Source organism: Neopelma chrysocephalum, unplaced genomic scaffold, assembly GCF_003984885.1.
Source record: "Neopelma chrysocephalum unplaced genomic scaffold, ASM398488v2 Primary Assembly neopelma1_119, whole genome shotgun sequence".
NCBI classification, from domain to species: Eukaryota; Metazoa; Chordata; class Aves; order Passeriformes; family Pipridae; genus Neopelma; species Neopelma chrysocephalum.
In genome coordinates, this window is record NW_020897781.1 from 4320315 (window position 1) to 4337425 (window position 17111).

The 17111-nt window shown below is 40.8% G+C and overlaps 1 protein-coding gene across 2 annotated transcripts in view; it reads right to left on the reverse strand.

The window, feature by feature from the left end:
* PHACTR3 (phosphatase and actin regulator 3) overlaps window positions 1-17111 on the reverse strand; it is a 100825-nt gene that overhangs the window by 58952 nt on the left and 24762 nt on the right. The window contains exon 1 of one of the 2 annotated variants that reach the window (XM_027697556.1): window positions 14849-15205. The exons of the other annotated variant lie outside the window; for it this stretch is intronic. The gene's annotated coding sequence lies outside the window, so the exon portion shown is untranslated. Of the gene's footprint in view, window positions 1-14848; window positions 15206-17111 lie in introns of those variants that run through there. 2 annotated transcript variants of the gene reach the window in all.

A 17111-nucleotide genomic window follows, 5' to 3' on the forward strand; every position in this document is an offset into this window, starting at 1 on the left:
GAAAGAGAAGTGGAATAACTACTCCCTCTTCTCAGTTTCTTTTCAGCTCTCATATTTTAACTGTGTTCTCAGCTGCTTGCATGAGTCATGGAGAGCTGGAAACAAGAACCCCCCACAATATTATAATAACTGCTTCCCTAGGAGGGAGCCTATGTGTATTTTGGGGTAGGCCACTAAAAAGTCACAAAAATCTCCTGAAAGCTTCTTTGTGCCAGAAACCTCCATGGGAACTAATAGAGGAAGGGCCAATATCTCAGCTGCAAAAAGAGATTACTCATGAGAGTAATAAAAATGAAGATATTTTAGGATTTACATATCACTGTCTTGAAATTCATGTAATTGTTCGTCAGTGTTTGCCGAGATTTCAGACTGCTGTTGACTTTATGGATTGTTGTGTGTAATGATGGTGTTGAATTTCACTGGTCTAGGCAGAATTTGGATTTGGTCCTGTGATGTTCCAAGAAACTTTAAAATCCACAGGCTTTTGTAAGAACTGGGTGTTCAGTGCTTGCCATGCTGATCCACACTATTCCAAGTTAATATGTTCATCCATTGCCTGTTCCTTCCTATACATCCAAACTGAATCTCTGCTTGAAGCTACCTATGAAATATTTAGAAACAACGGGGGAAGCTCCTGCAGAAGCCCATCCTTCATTCTGAAATGCTGTAAGTTTGTTGAGAACAAGCCAGATCCCTCATCCTTTGGCACATGTCTAGGCTGAGCAGAGCAAACCAGGTCAAGGATCTTGTGCAGTAAGAGAGGAAACAGAAAGAAAGGTCAACTTCTTCGTAAACCAAACCCACTGGCAGGTCAAACAGATTCATACAGTGAACACAAGAGGAAAAGAATGTTGTGGAACATATTGAGAGAGGATGTTGGTATCAAATGTGCCTGTGAGCTCCACGGCATTTATAGGCAGGTATCATTCTGCCTTCCACTGCCCTGTTTCGGTCATGTCAGCTCAGGCTTATCTGTCTCTAATACAGAGCTTCAGTCCTAAATTCCTGCACAGCAGGTCAGACAATGAAATCACATCTCCCTATCAGAGACTACGCTCTTCCTCACTATCCCTCCTCTTCTCAATACACATTCTGCTTTCACAGCCCTGTTTTTGCTGTCATTTCACCATTTGTACAGGTCTGACTCCTCACCCTTCGCTCCCTGCTTGGTGCAGTTTACTGAGCCTCTGCACAGGAACAGTCTGACTTTAATCAAGACTATGCAGGAAAAGCCTTTCTTCTCTGAGAAAGCTTTTAGACATTACAAGTCTTCAGGATTCATTTACAACATTGGGTAATGAAGCAGAGCTAAAAATACCATATGTTCCTTTGACATTGCCCATTCATTGCTATAAATGACTGGAATTTCTGTGACTGCAGAACAAAACATGTTTTATGTTTTTGCTTTTAAGTGAAGCTGTGTATAAAGCTCTTTGCCACTTGGAATATCTTAGTGTTTTACATAAGAGGATAACAAAGTTTATTTGGAAAAGGCGGTGAAGCCTACACAGCTTGTTTTCCTCTCATTTCCTTAAATGAATGAGGAGAGATGTTAGAATGTGAGATCACAGGAGTGGAACTGGCCAAATTTTCTCAGTTATGAGAAAATATAGTGAGGAGATTTGCTGAGACTGCCCTCCAGAACATCACCTCTTATTGGCAATTCTCTGCCCTGGATAAGCAGAAGGCTTTTCAATCAGCTCCAGGCCTCCTGTGCAATCTGTTTAAGGCTGTTTCAACAACGGAGATGAGATTATCAAAGCATGAGAAAGAACTGACACACAGGGCCAGATTGTTTGAAGATGTTTATTTTAAGTCATTTCACATATTCTTATTCACTATTTTTATTTTTTGAACTCAGAGAATTTTTTTCTCCCTAGTAATTAAAACTCTGAAGGCGGATGCTCTTGCCTGCACAATAAAAGGACTTATAATATTTTTAAAAGTATTTAAAAAAAAACCCTATAAAAATCTCAACTAATTTCTTCCTTTCAAGTGCTGAAATGATCTAATGCTATTAATAGAAGATTCTTTCTCTGTGGAAAATTTATTCTTCTATTTAAAGCTACTGGGGAAAAGCTTGAAAGAACAGAAAAATATGATTCTGACATCTGGCTATCAGTGTAGCCTTCGGATGATGAGTTCAGATAGTGGCTCTAAAATGCATACATTTGTTTGGAGATAAGGCAGGATGACAGACAAGGCATCATCTGCCCACACAGTTGCATGTTGTCCCCACATCCTTGCTAGAAGCCCACCCAGCTTGTGCTGAGGGAAGCAAATTTGAGAATCCCGGGTTGACAGCCCCAAAAACCACAGGTCTGTCTTCCTGCCCTGGAACAAGCCCAGCTAAAGCAGCAGCAGAACCTCCCCAGCTGCTGAGCAGCAAAGCCTGACCCTGACCCAAATCCCCCACGATCAGCAGAGCAGGTGTCACTCTGTCCCCAGGATCTTCCTGACGAGGGAGGACACTGATACTGGCTGGGCTGACATTTCATGTGGGCACAGGACTGAGAATTCCTGTCACAATAAATCAGCAAACTGAACACCTCCCCAGGAGTTTACAGGGACATTTTATACTGAACAGCTCATATCCTGCTTCCAGGCACCTGATCCATGAGGTTTTACTTCCTTGATATGTGCTGGCACTTGGTGATTTCCTTCACATGTTGACCACGCACCTGGGTGCCGTTCTAGGAATTCACTCCAGAGTTAAGGGAGTTACGTGTCTTGTGCATTCCTGGTGGGATCACCCAGAGATCATATTTGCAAAAACACATGGGTGTGTTGCCCAAAACATGTGTTTCACAATAAACCTTCTAAAATCCAAATAGAATGCTTAAAACTGAAAAGCAAATACATCTTATGATTTTGTTCTTTCTTTAATAAGGAAATGGAGACAAGATATTCGTAAAGTGAACGGGGGCACTGTGCTAGAGATCTCTGAGTAACCCAAACTCAGTTCTGCAGCATTTGCATGGCTGTGAGCTCTAAAATGGAGAGCTGAGCAGCACTCTCCATCAGCAGGGTGCTGGATGGGAGGAGGTCTGTATTTCCATGATGCTTGCATGGCATGGAATTAGACACAGCAGCTCAATTCCCTGACACAGCTTTTCTTCTACAAGGTACATAAACCCTTAGAAGATACAGACACAAGTAGGCCTTGGTTTACAAAGTCTTGGGCTGGTATCCAATAAATCAAGTTTCAGGGTATTTAGTATCAGATCAAAAAGATCATGGTCCCAATGGTACAAAATGCAGATCCAGTAGAAATTCACTCTGCCTTCCCAAACGTGCTTAAAATTCGCTGATCAGTCAACCTGGTTCCTGCAAGGTTTTTGTGGATCAGGTATCATTTGCCTGCACCAATTGCACATATCAAGCTTTGTCTGTCATCCCACAGTTGGCATTGATCTGGCACAAAAGCACAGAGCTGGCACCGAGTGTATCACAGCTCTGGCTGATTTGACAGGAATATGGTCATTTGCCCATGGGGGATGTGCAGGAAACCTGCACTGCTGGTACAGGCACTCGTGCACAGACCTGGTGTGAACAGCAGAGCCTGGCAGGGCCAGAAGGTGATGTGACACCAACACAACTCTGCCTGAGCCCCAGCTCATAGGTCTGGGTAGAAAGAACCAAAATGAGACATTACATGGTGGCTCCAGCCCCTGAACACATCTCTTCTGCTTGGTGATCTCAGCTCTCAACAGCAGCTACTGCTACAAGAGCAGCAAGGAGAGGATTTTCGCAGGGCAGGAGCCTGTGCTGTGCAGCCACAGCCAGCAAGGCTGGTGCAGAACAGCCCCATTTTCAGAGCAAAACAGACCACCCTCTCCTCATGTTTGCTTTTCTTTGGGCTTTTGGCTTATGCACTAGAGCATGCATGCTCCACCCTCCCCAAATTCAGCAGATATTCTCTAGCCTGTATCTGTGTATTATATCTATACTGTGTCTATGCAGTATTACACGCTGTATTACGTAACTACATGTTGGAAATCTAAAAAAAAAAGCGTCAAGGAGCCTGCTGGTAATATGGATTTGCATTAGAAAATAGCTACTTCTCATGTAGGTCAGAGTGAGAGAGGGTTTGGGAGCTTGATTTTAGGGTGGCACCGTCGGCATCAGAGATCTTGTAAACCCAACAGAGCTCCCCAGCAGCCAGGGCCCAGCAGAAGCAGTGCCTGGCTCAGCCAGGCTGCTCCTAACCCCTTCTCAATAATACATCTAACTCATGCTAGGAGCATGTAAGTTGACTTTCAAAGAAAACAAGAGAAGGCACAAATTAGAAGTTAAATTTTGGCATCTCTTACAGTGCTGTCTTGAACGTTCATATTTCTAATGCTTGAGTGCCCAAATGCACAGTGATAGGATTGTAAACAAGAGTTAACTGCAGTTCCCACTAAGGGTTCTTTAGCTCTCCTCACCTCTCCTGGTATTTTTTTCCCTCTGACTTTTTTTGTTTGCTCTCTTTTTTTTCTTTATTTTTGTCCCCCGCCTTGCCCCCCCCATTAGGCAGAAGGGCAAGGGGAGAAGGGCAGTGCTACTTTGTATTTAGGCAACATTAAAAGTGAAAAGCTTTGACAGTTAAGCATCTCCCAAGCCAAAACTGGCAAAGCCAGCTGAAAAAAACACCCCACATGTTCCTGTTTAAATTGCAAACTTCTTTTATTTGTTGAAAACGTTCCAGGGTGGCCTCAGGATACACTGAGCCTGCCTAAAGGCAGGTTTAACTTATGTTTTGACCATTTAAGAAGGAAAACAACTCTCTTCTTCCATGATGCTCTTTGGCACTCAGCAAATAAATTTTACCGTGGCAACTGAAAAGCCACTTTAGAGACACAAACTCTTCAGTCAAGTGGTCCTCACCATCTTGTCCTACACACCAACCTGGATGCTCTATGGTCATTAAGGGTTATTTGAAAAACCCACATGAAATAGCTCAGTATCATGTATTTGTATCATGTTTGCAGTTATTAATTTAACTTAACAGCCGAGTCTTACATAATATTGTTTTGTAATGATACACCCAAGTGCTTTACAGGGGAGGGAAGTTAAAGCAGAAGGTGCAGTGTGACCTGTCTCAGGTTCATCCAGCACTGGAAGGAGAACCTTCACCTCTGAATATTGATCCAGCACTCTGCCTTTAGGTTCTTTAGCTAAATCCTGGACCCAGCAAATTCTGACTGTGGTCACAGGCTGAGGGAGTTCCCCAGAGCTGCCCAGTGACACAACACCTTATCCTGCTCTGAATATGATGGAGGTTGTGAGGTCTGGAGAGCGAGCTGGAGGTGCACAAACAGGTAACAGGGGTGTTCAACAAACGTGAATGGGGTGCAGAATGTCTGCATTGACCATCAGAAGAACATCTTCAATGATTGTAGTGTGCAGCTGTACACGAGCACGCGCATATTTAGCCCAAATTTGAGCTACAGTTGCCACAGCTGTAGGTATGAATCATATAATAGCTGCTCTTGGGCAGCTCTCACTACGTGTGGAACCGCTCAGCTACACCAGCAACACCAAGCACTGCCAGTCCATGCCTTTGTGCAGGCTCAGTTAATCATCCCTCTTTGACACTGTGGCCTTAAATTAGAGCAAGCAGAAGGACAGTTCCGCGCTTCTCACAGTTTGCAGAATGAGACCTCGCTAAACAAGCATCATTTCTTGCCATGATTCTTCTCAAAATAGATTAATCTTTGCAGAAAAGGGAGAGAACAGGCTAATGAGGGTTGAGGCACAGATGGGATGGCACCAGCAGCTACTTCATACAAACACAGCAAAGTAATAGTTTCTAGCATGACATTTAATAAAATCAAGCCCTACTAGGATGCACAGCTACAGGGGAATTTAGTTTGAAGTCAAACATGCTGCTGCCTGGCTATCTTCAGTGCAAATACACGACACATGGTCCACCTTATCTTGCTCCTCAATTTAATCACACTTTTAATGAGCAGAAACAATAAAAAGCAAACAGCTCCTTTCTCTTCTTACAATACTAATTTTCTTTCTATGCTGTTTAGACCCCTGTTCAACATTTCATTCAAAGAATTTCACGAGCATCTTTCAAATGCTGTTTTGAATCTCCAGCAATGTCCAGTGCAAATTTCCTGGGGTTTTCTGCCCTCTCAACCTGGGTTCTGTCTTTCAAGGCAGGGGGAGAGCTGTTTCTTGCTTTGCTTATGAATCCAGCTCCATTCCCAACTGAGAGAAAAGTGAGAACTAGGTAGACCAGAACTATGTAGACTAGACCTATGTAGACCAGAATACAGATGACAATGTGGGTAATTTATATATTACCCCCCCCATTTATAGATGGTCTCTAAAATCTAAATGTTATTCAGGGATGGAAACTCGTCCAAAAAAAAAATAAAGTAGCCCAGTGGAACAAGCATCAAACTGTGTTTCAGTAGTTATGGAATGACAGATACATATTTGTATCTGCATTGATAATGGTACTTTAAGTTGCTGTGCAATTGTATGCTCAGAAGAAAATAATATGGTCTGTCTTTTGGGATAAATTGCCTCCTCTGGATCTGCAGATTGTTGCAGTTGCTGGTTCGGGGGTTTCACTGTGCCGATCTCTCCAAAGTATCTCACTTCTCACCTTCCAGATGATCGTTACATGCTGGATTGAAAGGGAGTTACCACCTATCTTTCATCTTCCTGAGACAAATAAGAAAAGCTGGGAAAAGTTCGAATTATCTGGGGTAATGGGAGAGGTGAGAGGATCCTGCTGGTTTTCCCCACTTTGTGCAGTGTTTTTTGCTGACTTTCCGTGGCAGTGCGGGGGTAACACCCAGGTAAAATCTACTGGGCCACATAAATAGGCCCAGCCTGATTTCTCTGGCACTGAAAAAAAGGGAGAAGACTTTTGACTTGCAAACATGTGGAAAAAAACTCCTTTAGCTTTATCACCATTGCTAGATGTCTGAATTGTAACGTTATCTTGAAAATTCCAAGTATCCCCTCCATTGTTTTTTTTTTTACAATGGAAGAGGGGCAAGGGACAGAGATGGATCTCTTTGGCTGTCTGGTTTTTGAACCCTTAGGTTGCACGTGGATCAAATTTTCAAGGCTTATTCTCCAAAAGTAAAAAAACAGAAATTCTGAAGGTTTCTGATGCATGAATATATTTGTTCACCTTCCAAAGTGCTGCCAGGTAGCGGTGCCTGGTGATCGTGTCTGGATAATCTTGCCATAGACTAAGATCTAATTTTGGCAAAAAAAAGTATAGTGCTGCAAAAATAACATTAGGGTCTGATAGCTCAGTTTTCTGTGAGTGACAGAGCTCATTTCTTCTGGAAGAACATTAATAGATTTTGCAAATAGACAATAGAAATTAATTAAATTTTCTGGCCCACATGGTTATTCAGCAGAGCTTGGTAAAGTGAGTCATAAAGGTTCAAAAACCCATGGTTTAATTTAAGTTACATGACTTCTAAGAAAATCTCAAGATTTTCTGGGCAGGGAGATGAACTTTGTGTAGAAAGAATTAAAGAACAGAGAAGGGCCAGGGAGTAAATCTGAAGGACTCTGGTGCACAAATCTAAAGAAAGTTGGCACAAGCACCTCAAGGGAACACAGGATGGAGAGACCCATCCTTCCTATGAATTAACCCTGTCCTTTGTCTTAGATTTAAAGCAATGGTTGTAGCAAAGTTATACATAAATAGATTAAGCAGAAGCAGAAGGTGGAGAGGGGGCTGGCTGCAATAAATATTACAAGAACTGTCAGCTTAGTCACACTTTCCTCTTCAACCACTGTGCAAGGGGTGAAGTTGAGCATTGGTTGTATATTGAACAAATCATGGGATATTCCAACAAATTAGTACTTTCATCAGGTCAAGCTTCCACCATTTCATCACATTACTTTTAAAATTGATTTTATCCTGTAGGCCTATATATTCCCTGAAATATATCCCTCTGCACATGTGGAGCATGACAAATTAATCCATTAACAGGTATTCTTTAACTAGGTCTCCAGAGCACTGTGAGCCTGAATTATGCTGCATTTTCCAGTATCTTTTTAATTTTGCATGTTCTAGATAAAAAACAGTTTCCTTTAAAAATCATTGCCCTCTTCTCTGTAATGGTGACAAGAGGGAAGGAGGATATTGAAAAGTTCCTCATCAGCATAAATAAATTAAAATCCCCACTTCATAGAAGCCAAGAGGAATGAAGCTCTATTAAATGTTTTAAGAGGAAGCTGGAGGCAGAGATGACCAAAATGAAGCTCCCCAGTCTAAATATATTAGCAACTCTCTCCACACTTTTATTTTTAAATGTCAGATAATCTATTAAAACTGGAACATCTTTGAAGGTAGGATGGCTGGAGAAAGGATTGTGGTATTTAAATAATGGGAGATCACGTTTGCAGTTTTCAAACCTGTATTTGCAGGTTAAAATTCATCTTTGTGTTAATAAGGCCAGTCTCATATTTCTGTCTCTATCCAGGCTTCTCCTCTCTTTGTCATCTCTTTCTGTGCTGCCTGATGATGCCTCATTTTGCAGGATTTCAAAGAGTTGCAAAAATTTCCCAGCAGTAATCCTGTGTCATCCAGCAGGGGAGATCCATGGACACTATTTATAAACTGATACAGTTCTACTGGCTGCATAACAGCAAACTGATGCTTAATTAGATATTTTTGGTTTTGGGTTACCCACTTTGCATCATGGTCCTAACTGTGCCCATGGGGCAGGTTCACAGCTCAGACATGCACTGGACTGAGGTGTCTGTTTGCACAGCTCCTCTGGAACTTGGGAGCTGAGATGGAACAGCAGGTACTTCCAGACAGCCCTGACAGGGATAACAAAGCTTCACGTGCACCTTCCCTGCAGAATGAGAGCAAGAATCCCCCTGCTCTGGCCCTGTTGGGAGCTGAGTGACACTGAGGAAAAGAATGTCACTGAGAGTCCAGGGCAAAAAAGAAGGGCTTCCAGGAGCTGCTGTGGCATGAGGCACACGGTCCCCTTCCTCAGCCCTTACTGGTTTTCCATTGCACCACAGGCAGAAAGGATGTGGTGGAACAGCCCATGACCTCTCAGTGACTTCTCATGGATTTATTAGGGAATTAACAGGTTTTTCTTTGCTGGCCATTGTTATACTGTTAGGTTTGTGTTGTTTGGCTTTTGATAAGCAAAAGCCCTCTGACAAAGTTAATTCCCAGTGCATTCCAGGCTGGAAGCAGCTCCATTTGAGCCGACAGCTTGTGCACCCTCACCCAGGCTGGGTCACCTGCCAACCTGGGGAAATGATTCCAACAACTCCTCATTCACAATGCCCAAACCTGACACTTCAAAGATGCATTATTTATTTGTAATGACACGTGGTAACACAGGTGTTGGTGTGGCTGAGAGAGCTCCATGGCAGAGCTGGCTTGGGTGGATGGAGCAGGGAAGGTGTTGCTAAGGGGCACCTCACTTATTTTTCAGTACATCCTTAGCAGAAAAAAATTATTAATCTTCTAACACACACAGCATTGCCAGCTCAGGATTCAATCACAAGTTTTATGGGATTTATGTTTCAGTGTGGGGTTTTTTCAGACAACAATCCATAAATTGGACATTATTTACATTTCTTGTGTCACTGTTCATCAAGACTGTCTTGTGCGTGGGCCAAGAGATCCCAAACCTGGGAGAACTGCTGATTTTTTCTTTGTGCAGTCCTGCCACTGGCTTGTCTGGTGGCCTTGAGCAACCCTTCTCTTCCCTCTGGGCTTCATTTATCCTCTTGGAGCAAAAGGGATACAAGAAATTTAATTTACTTTGAAAGGTATGACTATCATCTGCAGTGTCCATTGGAGTCTTAAGATAATGGATGGATGAGTGTTTAATAGAGAGGACATTCCTGGCAGTTACTTTGGCAGGAGGCTCCTTCCCTGTCACAGGAGCTATTCAGCACCATTTCAGTGCTAGGGAAGGGGAAATGAGAAAGATGCACAGAGCTTCTACCTTCATTTTGGCAAACTTTAATTTTTGAATACCAGCCTTTTCCCTCCAGTATCTCCTTAACTTTCCCATTGCCATTCCTTGTGTTTTATAACAGCTCTATGCTGAGTTATGGGCATATATTTCACCTGGGTTTCAAATACACTCTATTTTTATCATCTTAAAGGCATCTTGTAGGCATCTTACTTTTTGGAGTGTCTATTTTAGGGTTTCCTTTTTTACCTAAAAACCTCATTTTTACATAGTTCCTTTTCTAGAAATTCAGCACAGGGATGCGCTGGGCTCCTATCCCCCCAAAATACAATTATGTTTTGCCTGTTACCCCCTTACACCCTTTTGAACCGAGCCCTGGGCACCACTCCAGATGAAATTCAGGATTGTACCCTTTTTTGTGGGTTCTAAGGTTGCTGTTTGATAAAGCAGTCATTTACTGAGTCCAAAATTATTTATCCCTATGCCTTGTCCTGAAGACACAGTGATCCAGGTTATATTAGGGGAACTGTAATATTCTACTACTGACAGAGTCTGCAATTTACAGCTTTTCCTTAAAATGTTTTCTTTCATTGAGAACCGAAATTTCCAGAGTTACATTTAAGTCTCTTTTATTCACTTGACACATTTTTTCACCGAGATGGTTATGCAAATATTAACAACCTCTGTAAACAAGACCAAACCACACAGGGGAAACTCCTCCTTAACCTGGTCCCTGAAGAGCCATTTGGAACAAATGGCTTTGCATAATACAGCTTTTTCCAATTAGCATCTCTGGCAATAAGCCACCGGGGTATATTTGATATGCTTTTATCTTAAGATTAAATTTACACTCGCTGCTAGGTAGCTCTGACATCTTCATTCTTGTTTTACATCTCTGTCATAACATGATTATTGTGTGATCACTGCTCCCAGCAAACCAGCCCCTGTCTGGATGTGGCTCAGCCTTATCTACACTGATGGGCTCCACAGTCATGCCAAGTAAGAAGGTTGGAGGTTTTTTTGCAATTTGCCTCTTAGAATTCAAAAAATATCGTTGTAAAAGCTGCAGGGCAAGTTTGGGGTATTTTTAGAGCCATATATTAACTCCAAGAAATAAGCTGGAAAAACAAGCAAGATAATAATTAATAAATAAGAGTACTTTTTTCTGAAGAGATTGCAATTTAAATATTTTAAAAGAGGTTAGTCAAACTTTACAAAACAGACTGAGGCCCAGATTTTAATGATTTTTCCAAAGTTTTCAAGAACTGGATAAAGAACAGACCCTTTTCTCAGCCCAGTATTTTAACCACAAAACTTTTTCCTACCACAAACAACTAAGCACTTTCAAAAAGAATTTTTCAAGGGCAGCTTCACTATCAGTGTTATAAATTGTTCCAGCTCTCATGAAATCAGTGGATCTATTACTGATTATATCTACTAAGGATCTGCCACAGGACTCTCCAGTATAAAGCAAGTTAATAAAATATACATCATATGAAAGTGCTTTCATAAACACAAACATAAGAAATACTAACAGTATTTCCTGTGCCATGGAAAATGCAAATAATTTTCAAAAATTTTATGCTAAAATACAATCTTTTTCTTCCAATTCTTGGAAACAATGAGAAAGTTTTCCCAGGGGAAAAAGGGATGGAAAATATCCCACCGTTGCAAAGTTACCTCTCCTAGACATCACTTTTAGAGATTGGAAATAGCAAAAGCAAAGTGCAATGCTGAGGTAAAATGGCTGCTCCAAACCAAACTGCAAACCTAATTCAGTTCACCACACAGGCCTTTGGGATTCCCATCCTTCATGTGCTTAATCAGATTTCAGATGATGCCCATTCATTAAGAAAAACATTTCTATTTCCCCAGGTAAGCAGATTTCTCCCTCCAAACAGCTTTGTACTCCACTCTCTGCTTCACCACAACAGCCTGTCAAGTGTTTAGGTCAAAACCACAGAGCAAGAAAATACTCACACGAAACTGGAAATCTTTTACTTGTTCTCAGTTGAGATTTGTTCACCTCAAACAGCACCAGGAGAGAGAGGAAAAGCATTCCAGTCACACAAGGCTGATGTTGTACTGGGCAATTTTAACTGTGACAAGGCCATGCTGAAGTAAACACTACAATGGTATTTATTTAAACCCCATGAGGTTTACTATAAATCAGCTCCTTTTCAACCCTCCACAATTTATGTAAATCACGTTCTGTTTGCTCAGGGTTGCTTTGTAATTGCAAAATAGTGCCAAATTTCCAGCAGAAACAAGGGGTTGGTGGTGGACAAGATATTTCCACACATTTGAGATCCATAAATTAATCAAGTATAATTTATCAACTCATAATATCAATAATAATAAGCATTCATAGCATGCTCTTATGTATAACAGTTGATGCTTTCAGCATAGCCACTATAGATTATTAAGGTATAAAGACTGGCACTACTAGGAGTTACATGTTATAGATTCAATCTATTGACCAACACCATAAATCCAATGGCAAAAAAATATATTGTTCATTTAAAGGGAGATTACCACACTTTTTCCAGGCTTCCTTTAAAAAGATGTCAACCCTTTAATGTGTATAATTCAACTTCTTTTTCCAAGGGTCCTCTTAACCTGGGTTATTTCAGTGCTACACTTCCCAACATTGCCTCAGAAACCATTCAGTGGGCAAAAATTGAGGACAAGCAGCTGAGTGCAGGATGATGAACTACAAGTGGGAATGGAAACAAACAGCTAAAGGCAGAACAACTTCTTAATTGGCTTTCCCTTCAAAGCATGTGTCCTAAAACTGTCCCACGCTTAGACTGAAGGGAAGAAAACTTCTGCCTTGGAATGGTGAAGTGTAGGATTAGAAATACAAGAGAGAGAGAAAGATCTGGAGCCAAAATTTCAAGAGAGACAAAACTCAGCTGGAGAGATTTAAAGAGAATGAAAAAAATTGAACTCAAAACAGTGTCCTCCAGAACCCCAAACAGAATCCAAGATTTCAGACATTAGTCCTCTACTGGAAAATGCCTGATGGGTGCTGGGAAAGGTTCCCCCTTCATTCCCACCTGCTGGTTCCGTTGGTTACCCTGTTATTCTCTGCAGCAGATCTGACAAAACAGATGTTGATCTTTGTGCCAGAGGGTCTGGGGCTGCTTTAATTTATATTCCAAAGTCTTTACTAGAACTCTTACATGCCTCTTGTGAGCTACATAATTTTAGTGCAGTGTTCTTCAGGCATTCCCTGAGAAAATGTATAATGGCTTTGCTGCAGAAGTTGGGAATGGGGCAGGAAAGTGTGGAAAAAGGAAGATGGAGGTCTTGGAGAACTGGGTTCTCTCTCCTTCCTCTGCCAGACTGCTTGGGGGGGGAAAGAGTAAGTCACTTGAACAAGGTGCTCATCTTAAACCTATAGTTGAGATGTAAATCTTGAGGTAGTTAAGAACCCACAAGAGAATTCAGTAAGACATTATTCTCCAAGCACATAAAGTACTGCCTTACCTAATGGGTCTGGAAAATCACAGTAAACACATCTCAAGTGAGGCAACCAAAATCAGCATTTTTAAATCCCTCTCTGATGCTCTGCACACTCCTCAGGTCTGTGCAGTGGGCACCCCAGCCCCACACTACCCAGAGCTTTAGTGGAGCAGGTACTGCAGTGATGGGCACCACAGAAAAGCTTCAGAATGTCTGAATAACTTCTGCCTTCACAGATTACTGGAGACAAGTGTGCGTGATGTGCACTTTAAGGCTGCATCACAATGCACAAGGAACCAAGGGAAGATTTCACAGACAACCATAATTCTGGTGTTTTTTAAGTGTTTAGTTCTTGCCTTTAAAATCTGAATAATGTGCCCTTAACATAGTGGCTTTCTGGTATATAACACGTGATTATCTGAAAGCACCTATATATTTTCACAATATATGGAGAACATTTTGTTTTGTGCTTTAAAAGGATCCTGAAAATAATCGTTATTTAACTAAAACATCCTTGGCTTTCTTTTCACTTTGCTTTTGTGTGGAAGCCACAGAACAGCTTTTCACATACCAGATGAATAATGTGTAGGAAGAGTGAGAGAGGAAGGGAATTGATGGCTTCTTTTAAAGTATGTGAATTTAATTTCACCAGGCACTTTATTTTAATCATAATGCAGATCCGAATGTATAGAAAAAAAAAACCTCCTGAAAGCTTCAATATGTTGGTTTATAAAGATCATATTTTATAAAATAATACATTTCTTTTTTGATTTTTTCAACCGTAGGTTGAAAATTAATATACATCAATATCTAAGTACTAGGTAGCATAAAAATATCTGCATCTTCAAACTATACAGCAAAATGCAGTCACAGGCACGCTGGACAAGTGTTAGATTATCTGACCAGATTTAAAGGTTTCATAGCAATAAACTTTCTTGCACTGCTGGATTTTTTTAGCAAAACTCTTTTTCTCAGCAGCGCCAGGAGAAAAAAGTTCAGCTATTCCATACACACCTCAACTAAAATGTATTACAGCACTTGCAGTGGGAAAATTCTTTTTATTGCCCCCCGGCTTCTCTGCAACAGAACTGTAGAATAAATCTCTCTCCCTATTGGAAAAGTGTCTCTGTCAACACTGAAATGAAGCACATGTAACTGAATTGTGCAATTAATCTGCCAGCACCATCACTGATTCCTAGTTTGGGAGGAACATATTCATGGTTATGAAATGTGTGATTTGCAGAGCACGGAGTATGAAAGAACAATCTACTTTCTCAGGTGAAACAGAGCCAATGGATTTTTTTTTTTATATTCCAAATGATCACAGAATAACACATTCTTGATTATTGTATCACATGCAAAATATCCTAAGAGTCCTAATTCCTTCATGTTAAAAGCAGCGTTCCCTCAATATAGAATCACAGACATATTTTTAAAATACCCTAATGTTCACTCACCTCAGTTAAAACTCCAAGTAGATATGATGGATCAGTTTAACAAAATAAAGCATCCATGGCAGGAAGGAAGTATTTCTCCATGTTTCTATTCATTTCTTCTATTCCTTCTACTCACCTCTGAGTGCTGCTGCTGCTCAGAGCACACGAAATGCAGCAGCTCAATCCCAGAAGAAAATGGTTATTTCCTTTCCCCTGTTCCTGCTCTCCCTTGAAACTCCTTCACTTTTTCAAGCAGGATGGACCCTTTGGGCTCTCTCCAGGGCTGTGTATCTTATGTAAAACAGATGAAGGCATTGCCTATTTTAACCACCACAATCATGTCTCACTGACAGCGCCGGGCTCATTAATTGTGCTCTGTGTGCAACTGGGAGAACCCACGGAATGCTCAGACTTGGGCTCAGCTTTCTAAATGAAGAACCAGATGAAAATCTGCAAATCAACTTCTCTTTGCTGCAAAAGTTTCTCTTTTTCTGTCCTGTAAAAGAAGCTGGGAGTCACTGTTTAATCAATATCTCTCACTGGAAATGCTGGAGGAGAGCACTAGACTTGGTATAACACCCGAAACAAACCAACCGGAGATGTTTTGGCCATTAGAATGTTTCTAACCTCCCTGTAACTTTTGGTCAGCTACCACATCAAACCTCTGATTCCTTCCTCCCAAAGCAATTTTGTCTTACAGCACTGTCAGCAAACTGCTTGAAAAGATTCCAGCCTAAATTACAGTAGTGAAAGCCTGTCCTGGCCTTTTCCCTTACTGTTTGTTTTTTTTATAGAATATTTAAATTTCATATTACTCCTCACCCAGTCTTAGCCATATTTCCCAGAATGCAGGAAAACAGTCTTTCCTTCCTGCAATCCTAAATGCCTTCATTAGGGAGACTTAACATTGAAGTGTTTTGGGAAGGCAGATGCTCCAGATTTAAAAGAAACAAGAGAGGACTCTCAGTGAACAGCTGCATTGCTCTCAGCTCCGAGCGAGCCATATTTCAGAATGGTTTGGTACATTATTTTGTCACTGGGAACATATTATTACCATCTAAATTTAAAAACACTGGCTTTCTCGCACGAAGGCAAAAGCAGGCTTAAAACCACAATGACTGTTCTGTGCAAGTATTCCATGCCAATGATGCAGAAAACGAGATCAAAGTGAAAAACGATTCTTCTTTTCGAAGGTCTTTGCTTCCAAGGTGTCTGCACAGAACTGGCCAGGAACCACAGGTACAGGAATTCTTGGGCACTTCCAAATTAATCACTATTCACAGCTCTGTGTTGAAATTTCATTCCACGGATGCTTCAGCTCAGAAATACCTTGTCCCTGCTAATGAGCACTATTGTATTCCAGCTGTAGTAGACTGAAATGCTGGATACCAAACCCATGTTCCAAAGTTATCGTTTTTCAGTTCTAAAGGAAAATATTTTTAAGAGAAACTGAGCACTGTCTGCTTCTGTAGATATTAAGTCATGTAATTCCTGAAACAGTGTTCTGGCAAACAATTCCACTTCGGAGCACTGGGCACAGCTCCTGCTGGTGAACTGACAAAATCCAGGGAGAAATTCTAAGTATATTTTCAATAAAATCTTACAAATTTAAAGTAAATCACAATCGCTTTTTTTGCCCCAGGAAATACATATTAACAGATTTTTCTCTTATTGAGTCTTCTTATGCATCATCTACAACCACCCACGTGTATTTTCCAGAATAGTTTAGTGGGTGACTAAAGGATCCATTGCAACTCAGGTAAACTGCTGCTTCTGGAAAAATGCACTGATCATATGGATAATAGAAAATTGATAACAGAAAAGTGTTTTAATTCAATGAACATATGTAAAACAGAGGCATGGACTTTCAGTCATAAACAGGACTTCAGTGGACAGCCCATTGTTTATTCCCTGAGGGGTATTTTAAGGAAAAAATTTAATGAAGTACTGGTTTAGTGACTATTATAATTGGGAGTCTTATAATTAACATCAGTGGCATAACCTGGGTCAATTTTGTATACACATATACTATATATATATGTTTGTTTGTGAGAGTGTGCATTTGTGTATGTTCTAGGTAAGGACTTTCTTATATTTCCTGAGTTTGACTTTAGCATTTCAGAAGAATCAGATTCTCTCTAGAGGGAAATCCAGCCCAGAAAGTTGGGAAGTTTTTGATAAGTCTGAGTTTCCTGGTTGTTTTTATGTAATTCCATCTATATTATCACGAGAGATGAATACCCCACAGAATTAAACACAATGATAAGCTGAAAAAAACCACTTT